General features: G+C 38.8%; 1 non-coding gene across 1 annotated transcript; it reads right to left on the bottom strand.

The window, feature by feature from the left end:
- Positions 1-9,277: 9,277 nt before the first annotated feature.
- Positions 9,278-9,381, bottom strand: LOC112781508 (small nucleolar RNA R71). Its single transcript, XR_003192283.1, has one exon. It is a non-coding gene; the product is annotated as a small nucleolar RNA R71 (small nucleolar RNA).
- Positions 9,382-9,712: the final 331 nt, after the last annotated feature.

Here is a 9,712-nt window from a genome sequence, read left to right as displayed (position 1 = left end):
CTTTGCCTGAGTTTTGATAACGAAAACTGGCGTTTAAACACCAACTTTCTACTCTATTCTGGCGTTAAACGCCAGAACTGGCATAAAAGCTGGAGTTAAACGCCTAAACTGGCACTAGAGCTGGCGTTTAACTCCAAGAAAAGTCTCTACATGTGAAAACTTCAATGCTCAGCCCAAGCACACACCAAGTGGGCCCGGAAGTGGATTTCTGCATTAATTACTTATTTCTGTAAACCCTAGGCTACTAGTTCATTATAAATAGGACCTTTTACTATTGTATTTTGATATCTCTGGAACACATTATGTAACTTTTACGTTCTGAGACCTCCATGGGAGGCTGGCCACTCGGCCATGTCTACCCTATTTTCACTTATGTATTTTCAATGGTGGAGTTTCTACACCCCATAGATTAAGGTGGGGAGCTCTGCTGTTCCTCATGAATTAATGCAAAGTACTACTGTTTTCTATTCAATTCAAGCTTATTCTTAATCCAAGATATTCACTCGCACTTCAACATGATGAATGTGATGATCCGTGACACTCGTCATCATTCTCACCTATGAACGCGTGCTTGACAACCACCTCCGTTCTATCTGCAATAGCTTGAGTGCATATCTCTTGGGTTTCTAATCTAAGATTAGAACCTTCGTGGTATAGGCTAGAATTATTGGCGGCCATTCTTGAGATCCGAAAAGTCTAAACCTTGTCTGTGGTATTCCGAGTAGGATCTAGGATGGGATGACTGTGAGGAGCTTCAAACTTGCGAGTGTTGGGCGTAGTGACAGATGCAAAAGGATTAATGGATCCTATTCCAATATGAGTGAGAACCGACAGATGATTAGCCGTGCGGTGACAGCGCATTTGGACCATTTTCACTGAGAGGACGGACGGTAGCCATTGACAACGGTGATCCCCAACATACAGCTTGCCATGGAAGGGAGTATGAATGATTGGATGAAGGCAATAGGAAAGCAGAGGTTCAGATGGAACAAAGCATCTTCATACGCTTATCTGAAATCCCACCAATGAATTACATAAGTACTTCTATCTTATTTTCTGTTTTAATTATATTTCAATTATCAAAATCCCATAACCATTTGAATCTGCCTGACTGAGATTTACAAGGATAACCATAGCTTGCTTCAATCCGACAATCTCCGTGGGATCGATCCTTACTCACGTAAGGTATTACTTGGACGACCCAGTGCACTTGCTGGTCTGCTGCACGGAGTTGTGTGAAAAGTGTACGATCACGATTCCGTGTACCATGTTTTTGGTGCCGTTGTCGGGGATTGTTCGAGTTTGGACAACTGACAGTTCATCTTGTTGCTCAGATTAGGTAATTTTATTTTAATTTTAAGCTTTTTTTCATTTTTTTTATTGTCGAAAAATTTTCAAAAAAATAAATTATTCTATGACTTCAGAATTTTAAGAAGGAATTCTAGAGTTTCATGATGATCTGTTGAAGTTTGGCTGGCCGTGAAGCCATGTCTAATCTTTTGGACCGAGGTTTCAACTTATCATCACAAGAGCTTGTTGATTTCTATCAATCTTGCTGTTGAATGTAATGATCTGCTAAAGCTTGGCTGGCCATTGGCCATGTCTAGTGTTTTGGACCGGAGCTTTCACTAAAAGCTTGGCTGGCTAGTAAGTCATGTCTAATTCCTGGACCGGAGTTTTAGACTAACATTGCATGATTCCTGGAATTCTCATTAAAAATTTTGAATTCCTTATTTTCTCTTTTTCCAATTAATTTTCGAAAAATTATAAAAAAAAAATAAAATCATAAAATAAAAAATAATGTGTTTCTTGTTTGAGTCTAGTGGCTATTTCTAAGTTTGGTGTCTTGCATATTTTTAATTTTCTTGCATTTTTTGAATATATGCATTATGTCCTTCAATGATCTTCAAGTCGTTCTTGATGATTTTATTGGGTCTGATCTTTAAATTTTCTTGTTTTGTATCTTTTGTTGTTTTTCATATGCATTTTCAATTTGTTAGTGTCTCCAATATGAAAATTTCTAAGTTTGGTGTCTTGCATGCATTGTTTATCTGATCTTAGTTCTCCATGATTAGTTTCATTTTGTTGTTTTTCATCATTAAAAAAATTCAAAAAAAAAATTTCAAAATTTTGTCTTTTCAAGTCAATAATACAGAGAATTGAAGATTCAGAACATTCAGCAGAGGAATTACAGAGAAAAGCTGGGCGTTCAAAACGCCTAGTGAAGAAGGAAAACTGGCGTTTAAACGCCAGCCAGGGTACCTGGCTGGGCGTTAAACACCCAAAAGGGTAGTATTTTGGGCGTTAAATTCAAATTTTCATAATTTTTCAAAATCAAATCCTTCCCATTTTTCTCTCACTATTTTCGAAAATCCTTGCTACCAATTAATGATTTGATTCAAAAATTTCAAGTTTGTTACTTCTTTGTTAAGAAAGGTTCAATATTTGAATTTTAGAATCATATCTTTTAAATTTTTTGTTAGCCAAGTCATTCATTTTAAAAATAAAATATTTTTAAATTGTTTTTCAATCATATCTTCTCAATCATATCTTCTCAATCACATCTTTTTCAAAATAATTTCCAATCATATCTTTTTGATTGCTAATTTCAAAATCTTTTTCAAAACCACTTAACCACTTTCTCACTTTTAATTTTCGAAAACCATCAACCATTTTTTTTAATTTTCTTTTAATTAATTTAATTTTTTTGTTTTCGAAAATTCTTCTCCATCCTCACCTTTTTCTATTTAAGACTAACACTTCTCCTCTATTAGCAATTCGGACTCACTCCCTCTCTATAAGTTTGAATTCTTCTCTCTACCTCATCCTTCTATTCTTCTTTTCCTCTGACACCTCAAGGAATCTCTATACTGTGACATAGAGGATTCCATACTTTCTTGTTCTCTTTTCTTTCATATGAGCAGGAACAAGGACAAAGGCATTCTTGTTGAAACTGATCCTGAACCTGAAAGGACCTTGAAGAGAAAGCTAAGTGAAGCTAAAGCACAACTCTCTGGAGAGGACATAACAGAAATTTTCGAAAAGGAAGCAGACAAAACAAACATGGCCAAACCCAACAACAATGGTGGAGATGTAAGAAAGATGCTTGGTGACTTCACTGCACCCTCTTCTGACTTCTGTGGAAGGAGCATCTCAATTCTTGCAATTAGAGCAAACAACTTTGAGCTTAAGCCTCAATTAGTTTTTCTGATGCAGCAGAATTGCAAGTATCATGGACTTCCATTGGAAGATCCTCATCAGTTTTTAGCTGAATTCTTGTAAATCTGTGACACTGTCAAGACCAATGGGGTTGATCCTGAGGTCTACAAACTCATGCTTTTCCCCTTTACAGTAAGAGACAGAGCTAGGACATGGTTGGACTCACAACCTAAAGAAAACCTGAACTCTTGGGAAAAGCTGGTCAATGCCTTCTTAGCAAAGTTCTTTCCACCTCAAAAATTGAGTAAGCTTAGAGTGAAAGTCCAAACCTTCAGACAGAAGGAAGGCGAATCCCTCTATGAAGCTTGGGAAAGAGACAAGCAATTGATCAGAAGGTGTCCTTCTGGCATGCTTTCAGAATGGAGCGTCATATGCATATTCTATGATGGTCTGTCTAAACTGTCCAAGATGTCATTGGACAACTCTACTGGTGAATCTCTTCATCTGAAGAAGATGCCTGAAGAAGCCCAGGAACTTATTAAAATGGTTGCAAATAACCAATTTATGTACACTTCTAAAAGAAATCCTGTGAACAACGGGACAACTCAGAAGAAAGGAGTTCTTGAGATTGATACTCTGAATGCCATATTGGCTGAGAACAAAATATTGACTCAGCAAGTCAATATGATTTCTCAGAGTCTGTCTAAAATGCAAGCTGCATCAGGCAGTACTAAGGAGGCTTCCTCTGAAGAAGAAGCTTATGATCCTGAGAATCCTGCAATGGCAGAGGTAAATTACATGGGAGAACCTTATGGAAACACCTATAATCCTTCATGGAGAAATCATCCAAATCTCTCATGGAAGGACCAAAAGAAGCCTCAACAAGGCTTCAACAACAATAATGGTGGAAGAAATAGGTTTAGCAATAGCAAGCCTTTTCCATCATCTTCTTAGTAATAAACAGAGAATTCTGAGCAGAGTCTCTCTAGCTTAGCAGCCATAGTCTCTGATCTATCTAAAACCACACTAAGTTTCATGACTGAAACAAGGTCCTCCATTAGAAATTTGGAGGCACAGGTGGGTCAGCTGAGTAAGAAAGTTACTGAAATCCCTCTCAGTACTCTCCCAAGCAATAAAGAAGAAAATCCAAAAAGAGAGTGCAAGGCCATAAACATGTCCCACACGGCCGAACCTGTAGAGGAGGGAGAGGCAGTGATTTCCACTGAGAAAGACATCAATGGACGCCCACTGGCCTCCAAGGAGTTCCCTAATGAGGAACCAAAGGAATCTGAGGCTCATATAGAGACCATAGAGATTCCACTAAACTTACTTCTGCCATTCATGAGCTCTGATGAGTACTCTTCCTCTGAAGAAGATGAAGATATTGCTGAAGAGCAAGTTGCTCAATATCTTGGAGCAATCATGAAGCTGAATGCCAAGTTGTTTGGTAATGAGACTTGGGAGAATGAACCTCCATTGCTCATCAATGAATTGAATACCTTAGTTAGGCAGAAATTACCTCAGAAGAAACCGGACCCTGGAAAGTTCTCAATACTTTGTACCATAGGCACCATGACATTTGAGAAGGCTCTGTGTGACTTGGAGTCAAGTATAAACCTCATGCCCCTCTCTGTAATGGATAAACTAGGGATCCTTGAGGTGCAAGCTACAAGAATCTCACTAGAGATGGCCGACAATTCAAGGAAACAGGCTTATAGACTTGTAGAGGATGTCTTGGTAAAGGTTGAAGGCCCTTACATCCCTGCTGATTTCATAATCCTGGAAACTGGAAAGAATATGGATGAATCCATCATCCTTGGCAAACCCTTCCTAGCCACAGCAAAAGCTGTGATTGATGTTGACAGAGGAGAGTTGGTCCTTCAAGTGAATGAGGACTACCTTGTGTTTAAGGCTCAAGGATCTCCCTCTGTAACCATGGAGAGGAAGTATGAAAAGATTTTCACAAGGCAGAGTCAAACAGAGCCCCCACATTCAAACTATAAGTTTGGTGTTGGGAGGCCATCATCATGCTCTGAGTATCTGTGAGGCTCCATGAGAGCCCACTGTCAAGCTATTGACATTAAAGAAGCGCTTATTAGGAGGCAACCCAATTTTATTCAATTATATCTATTTATTTTCCATTGTTATTTTATATTTTCTTTAGGTTGATGATCATGCAAAGTCACAAAAACAACTGAAAAAGAAAAAATAGAATAAAAAATAGCATTAAAAATAGCACACCCTGGAGGAGAAGCTTACTGGCGTTTAAACGCCAGTAAGGGTAGCAGAATGGGCGTTAAATGCCCAGTCTGGCACCATTCTGGGCGTTTAACGCCAGAAAAGGGCAACAAGCTGGCGTTTAATGCCAGAAAGGGAAGAAAAGCTGGCGTTAAACACCAGAAATGGGCAGCAACCTGGCGTTTAACGCCAGGATTGGCACTCCAAGGGGGGTTTACACGCCAACATGGTGCAGGGATGAGAAATTCTTGACACCTCAAGATCTGTGGACCCCACAGGATCCCCACCTACCTCAACTCTTTCTCTTCTTCACACCTTTCCATAATACCCTTTTCCAAATACCCCTCACCAATCACCTCTATTTCTCTTCCCCATCACCTCTTCACCAATCACCTCCACCCACTCTTCCCCAAAAACCCCACCCACCTTACAATTCAAAATTCAAATCCTTTCCCTTCCAAAATCCAACCCCTAATATACGAACCCTACCCCTCTCTCCATCTCCTCCATTTTCTTCTTCTTCTACTCCCTTCTTTCTTCTTTTGCTCGAGGACGAGCAAACCTTCTAAGTTTGGTGTGGTAAAAGCGTTGCTTTTTGTTTTTCCATAACCATTTATGGCACCTAAGGCTAGAGAAACCTCTAGAAAGAGGAAAGGGAAGGCAATTGCTTCCACCTCCAAGTCATGGGACATGGAGAGATTCATCTCAAAAGCCCATCACTAGAAAAGGATGGAGCAAACAAGAGAACCCACTCATGGACCTCAACAAGAGCATGAGAAAATTCCTCATCATGAAATCCCTGAGATGCCTTAAGGGATGCATTTTCCTCCACACAACTATTGGGAGAAAATTAACACCTCCCTAGGAGAATTAAGTTCCAAAATGGGACAACTAAGGATGGAACACCAAGAGCATTCCATCCTTCTCCATGAAATTAGAGAAGACCAAAGAGCCATGAAGGAGGAGCAACAAAGGCAAGGAAGAAACATTGAGGAGCTAAAGCACTCCATAAGATCTTCAAGAGGAAGAACTAGCCGCCATCACTAAGGTGGACCCGTTCTTTAATCTTCTTGTTCTTATTTTTCTGTTTTTCAAAAATTATGCTTTATGTTTTGTCTATGTTTGTGTCTTATTACATGATCATTAGTGTCTTAGTGTCCATGCCTTAAAGCTATGAATGTCCTATGAATCCTTCACCTTTCTTAAATGAAAAAAAATGTTTTCTAAAAAAGAAAAAGAAGTACATGAATTTTGAATTTTAAAATAGTTTAATTATTTTGACGTGGTGGCAATACTTTTTGTTTTTTTTGAATGAATGCTTGAACAGTGCATATTTTTGATAGTTAAATTTATGAATGTTAAAATTGTTGGCTCTTGAAAGAATGATGAAAAAGGATAAATGTTATTGATAATATGAAAAATCATAAAATTAATTCTTGAAGCAAGAAAAAGCAGTGAAAAGCTTGCGAAAAAAAAAGAGAAAAGAAAAAGAAAGAAAAAGAAAAAGCAAGCAGAAAAAGCCAATAGCCCTTTAAACCAAAAGGCAAGGGTAAAATAAAAAGGATCCAAGGCTTTGAGCATCAGTGGATAGAAGGGCCCACAGGAATAAAATCCGGGCCTAAACGGCTAAACCAAGCTGTCCCTAACCATGTGCTTATGGCGTGACGGTGTCAAGTGAAAAGCTTGAGACTGAGCGGTTCAAGTCGTGGTCCAAGGCAAAAGAGTGTGCTTAAGAGCTCTGGACACCTCTAATTAGGGACTCTAGAAAAGCTGAGTCAGAATCTGAAAAGGTTCACCCAGTTATGTGTCTGTGGCATTTATGTATCCGGTGGTAATATTGGAAAACAAAATGCTTAGGGTCACGGCTAAGACTCATAAAGTAGCTGTGTTCAAGAATCAACATACTGAAATAGGAGAATTAATAACACTATCTGAATTCTAAGTTCCTATAGATGCCAATCATTCTGAACTTCAAAGGATAAAGTGAGATGCCAAAACTGTTCAGAAGCAAAAAGCTAAGAGCCCCACTCATCTAGTTAAGACTGATCTTCATAGATGTTTTCGGAATTTATTGTATATTCTCTTCTTTTTATCCTACTTTGTTTTTAGTTTTTTGGGGACAAGCAACAATTTAAGTTTGGTGTTGTGATGAGCGGATAATTTATACGCTTTTTGGCATTATTTTTAGGTAGTTTTCAGTATGTTTTAGTTACTTTTTATTATATTTTTATTAGTTTTTAAATAAAAATCACATTTATGGACTTTACTATGAGTTTGTGTGTTTTTCTGTGATTTCAGGTATTTTTTGGCTGAAATTGAGGGACCTGAGCAAAAATCTGATTCAGAGGCTGAAAAAGGACTGCAGATGCTATTGGATTCTGACCTCCCTGCACTCGAAATGGATTTTCTGGAGCTACAGAAGCCCAATTGGCACGCTCTCAATTGCGTTGGAAAGTAGACATTTTGGGCTTTCCAGAAATATATAATAGTATATACTTTGCCCGAGATTTGATAATGCAAACTGGCGTTTAAACGCCAACTTTCTACCATATTCTGGCGTTAAACGCCAGAACTGGAATAAAAGCTGGAGTTAAACGCCCAAACTGGCACCAAAGCTGGCGTTTAACTCCAAGAAAAGTCTGTACATGTGAAAGCTTCAATGCTCAGCCCAAGCAAACACCAAGTGGGCCCAAAAGTGGATTTTTGCATTAATTACTTATTTCTGTAAACCCTAGGCTACTAGTTTATTATAAATAGAACCTTTCACTATTGTATTTTCATCTTTGGATCATCTCTAGAACACATTATGTAGTTTTTATGTTCTGAGACCTCCATGGAAGGCTGGCCAATCGGCGATGTCTACCCTATTTTCACTTATGTATTTTCAACGGTGGAGTTTCTACACCCTATAGATTAAAGTGTGGAGCTCTGCTGTTCCTCATGAATTAATACAAAGTACTACTATTTTCTATTCAATTCAAGCTTATTCTTATTCCAAGATATTCACTCGCACTTCAACATGATGAATGTGATGATCCGTGATACTCATCATCATTCTCACCTATGAACGCGTGCCTGACAACCACCTCCGTTCTATCTGCAATAGCTTGAGTGCATATCTCTTGGGTTTCTAATATAAGATTAGAACCTTCGTGGTATAGGCTAGAATTATTGGCGGCCATTCTTGAGATCCAAAAAGTCTAAACCTTGTCTGTGGTATTCCGAATAGGATCTGGGATGGGATGACTGTGACGAGCTTCAAACTCGCGAGTGTTGGGCGTAGTGACAGACACAAAAGGATCAATGGATCTTATTCCAACATGAGTGAGAACCGACATATGATTATCTGTGCGGTGACAGCACATTTGGACCATTTTCACTGAGAGGACGGACGGTAGCCATTGACAACGGTGATCCCCCCAACATACAGCTTTCCATGGAAGGGAGTATGAATGATTGGATGAAGGCAATAGGAAAGCAGAGGTTCAGAAGGAACAAAGCATCTTCATACGCTTATCTGAAATCCCACCAATGAATTACATAAGTACTTCTATCTTATTTTCTTTTTTAATTATATTTCAATTATCAAAACCCTATAACCATTTGAATCTGCTTGACTGAGATTTACAAGGATGACCATAGCTTGCTTCAAGCCGACAATCTCTGTGGGATCGACCCTTACTCACGTAAGGTATTACTTGGATGACCCAGTACACTTGCTGGTCAGCTGCACGGAGTTGTGTAAAAAGTGTGCGATCATGATTCCGTGTACCACAGAGCTAGGACTTGGTTAGACTCACAACCTAAAGAAAGCCTGAACTCTTGGGAAAAGCTGGTCAATGCCTTCTTGGCAAAGTTCTTTTCACCTCAAAAATTGAGTAAGCTTAGAGTGGAAGTCCAAACCTTCAGACAGAAGGAAGACGAATCCCTCTATGAAGCTTGGGAAAGATACAAGCAATTGATCAGAAGGTGTCCTTCTGGCATGCTTTCAGAATGGAGCATCATATGCATATTCTATGATGGTCTATCTTTTTAAATGTCCAATATGTCATTGGACAACTCTGCTGGTGGATCTCTTCATCTGAAGAAGACGCCTAAAGAAGCCCAAGAACTCATTGAAATGGTTGCAAATAACCAATTCATGTACACTTCTAAAAGAAATCCTGTGAATAATGGGACAACTCAGAAGAAAGGAGTTCTTGAGATTGATACTCTGAATGCCATATTGGCTCAGAACAAAATATTGACTCAGCAAGTCAATATGATTTCTCAGAGTTTGTCTGAAATGCAAGCTGCATCAGGCAGTACTAAGGAG

This window comes from Arachis hypogaea, chromosome 19 (genome assembly GCF_003086295.3).
Source record: "Arachis hypogaea cultivar Tifrunner chromosome 19, arahy.Tifrunner.gnm2.J5K5, whole genome shotgun sequence".
Classification (NCBI taxonomy): Eukaryota; Viridiplantae; Streptophyta; class Magnoliopsida; order Fabales; family Fabaceae; genus Arachis; species Arachis hypogaea.
The sequence above is the reverse complement of the archived record's forward strand: the minus strand, read 5'-3'. Positions and strand labels throughout refer to the sequence as shown.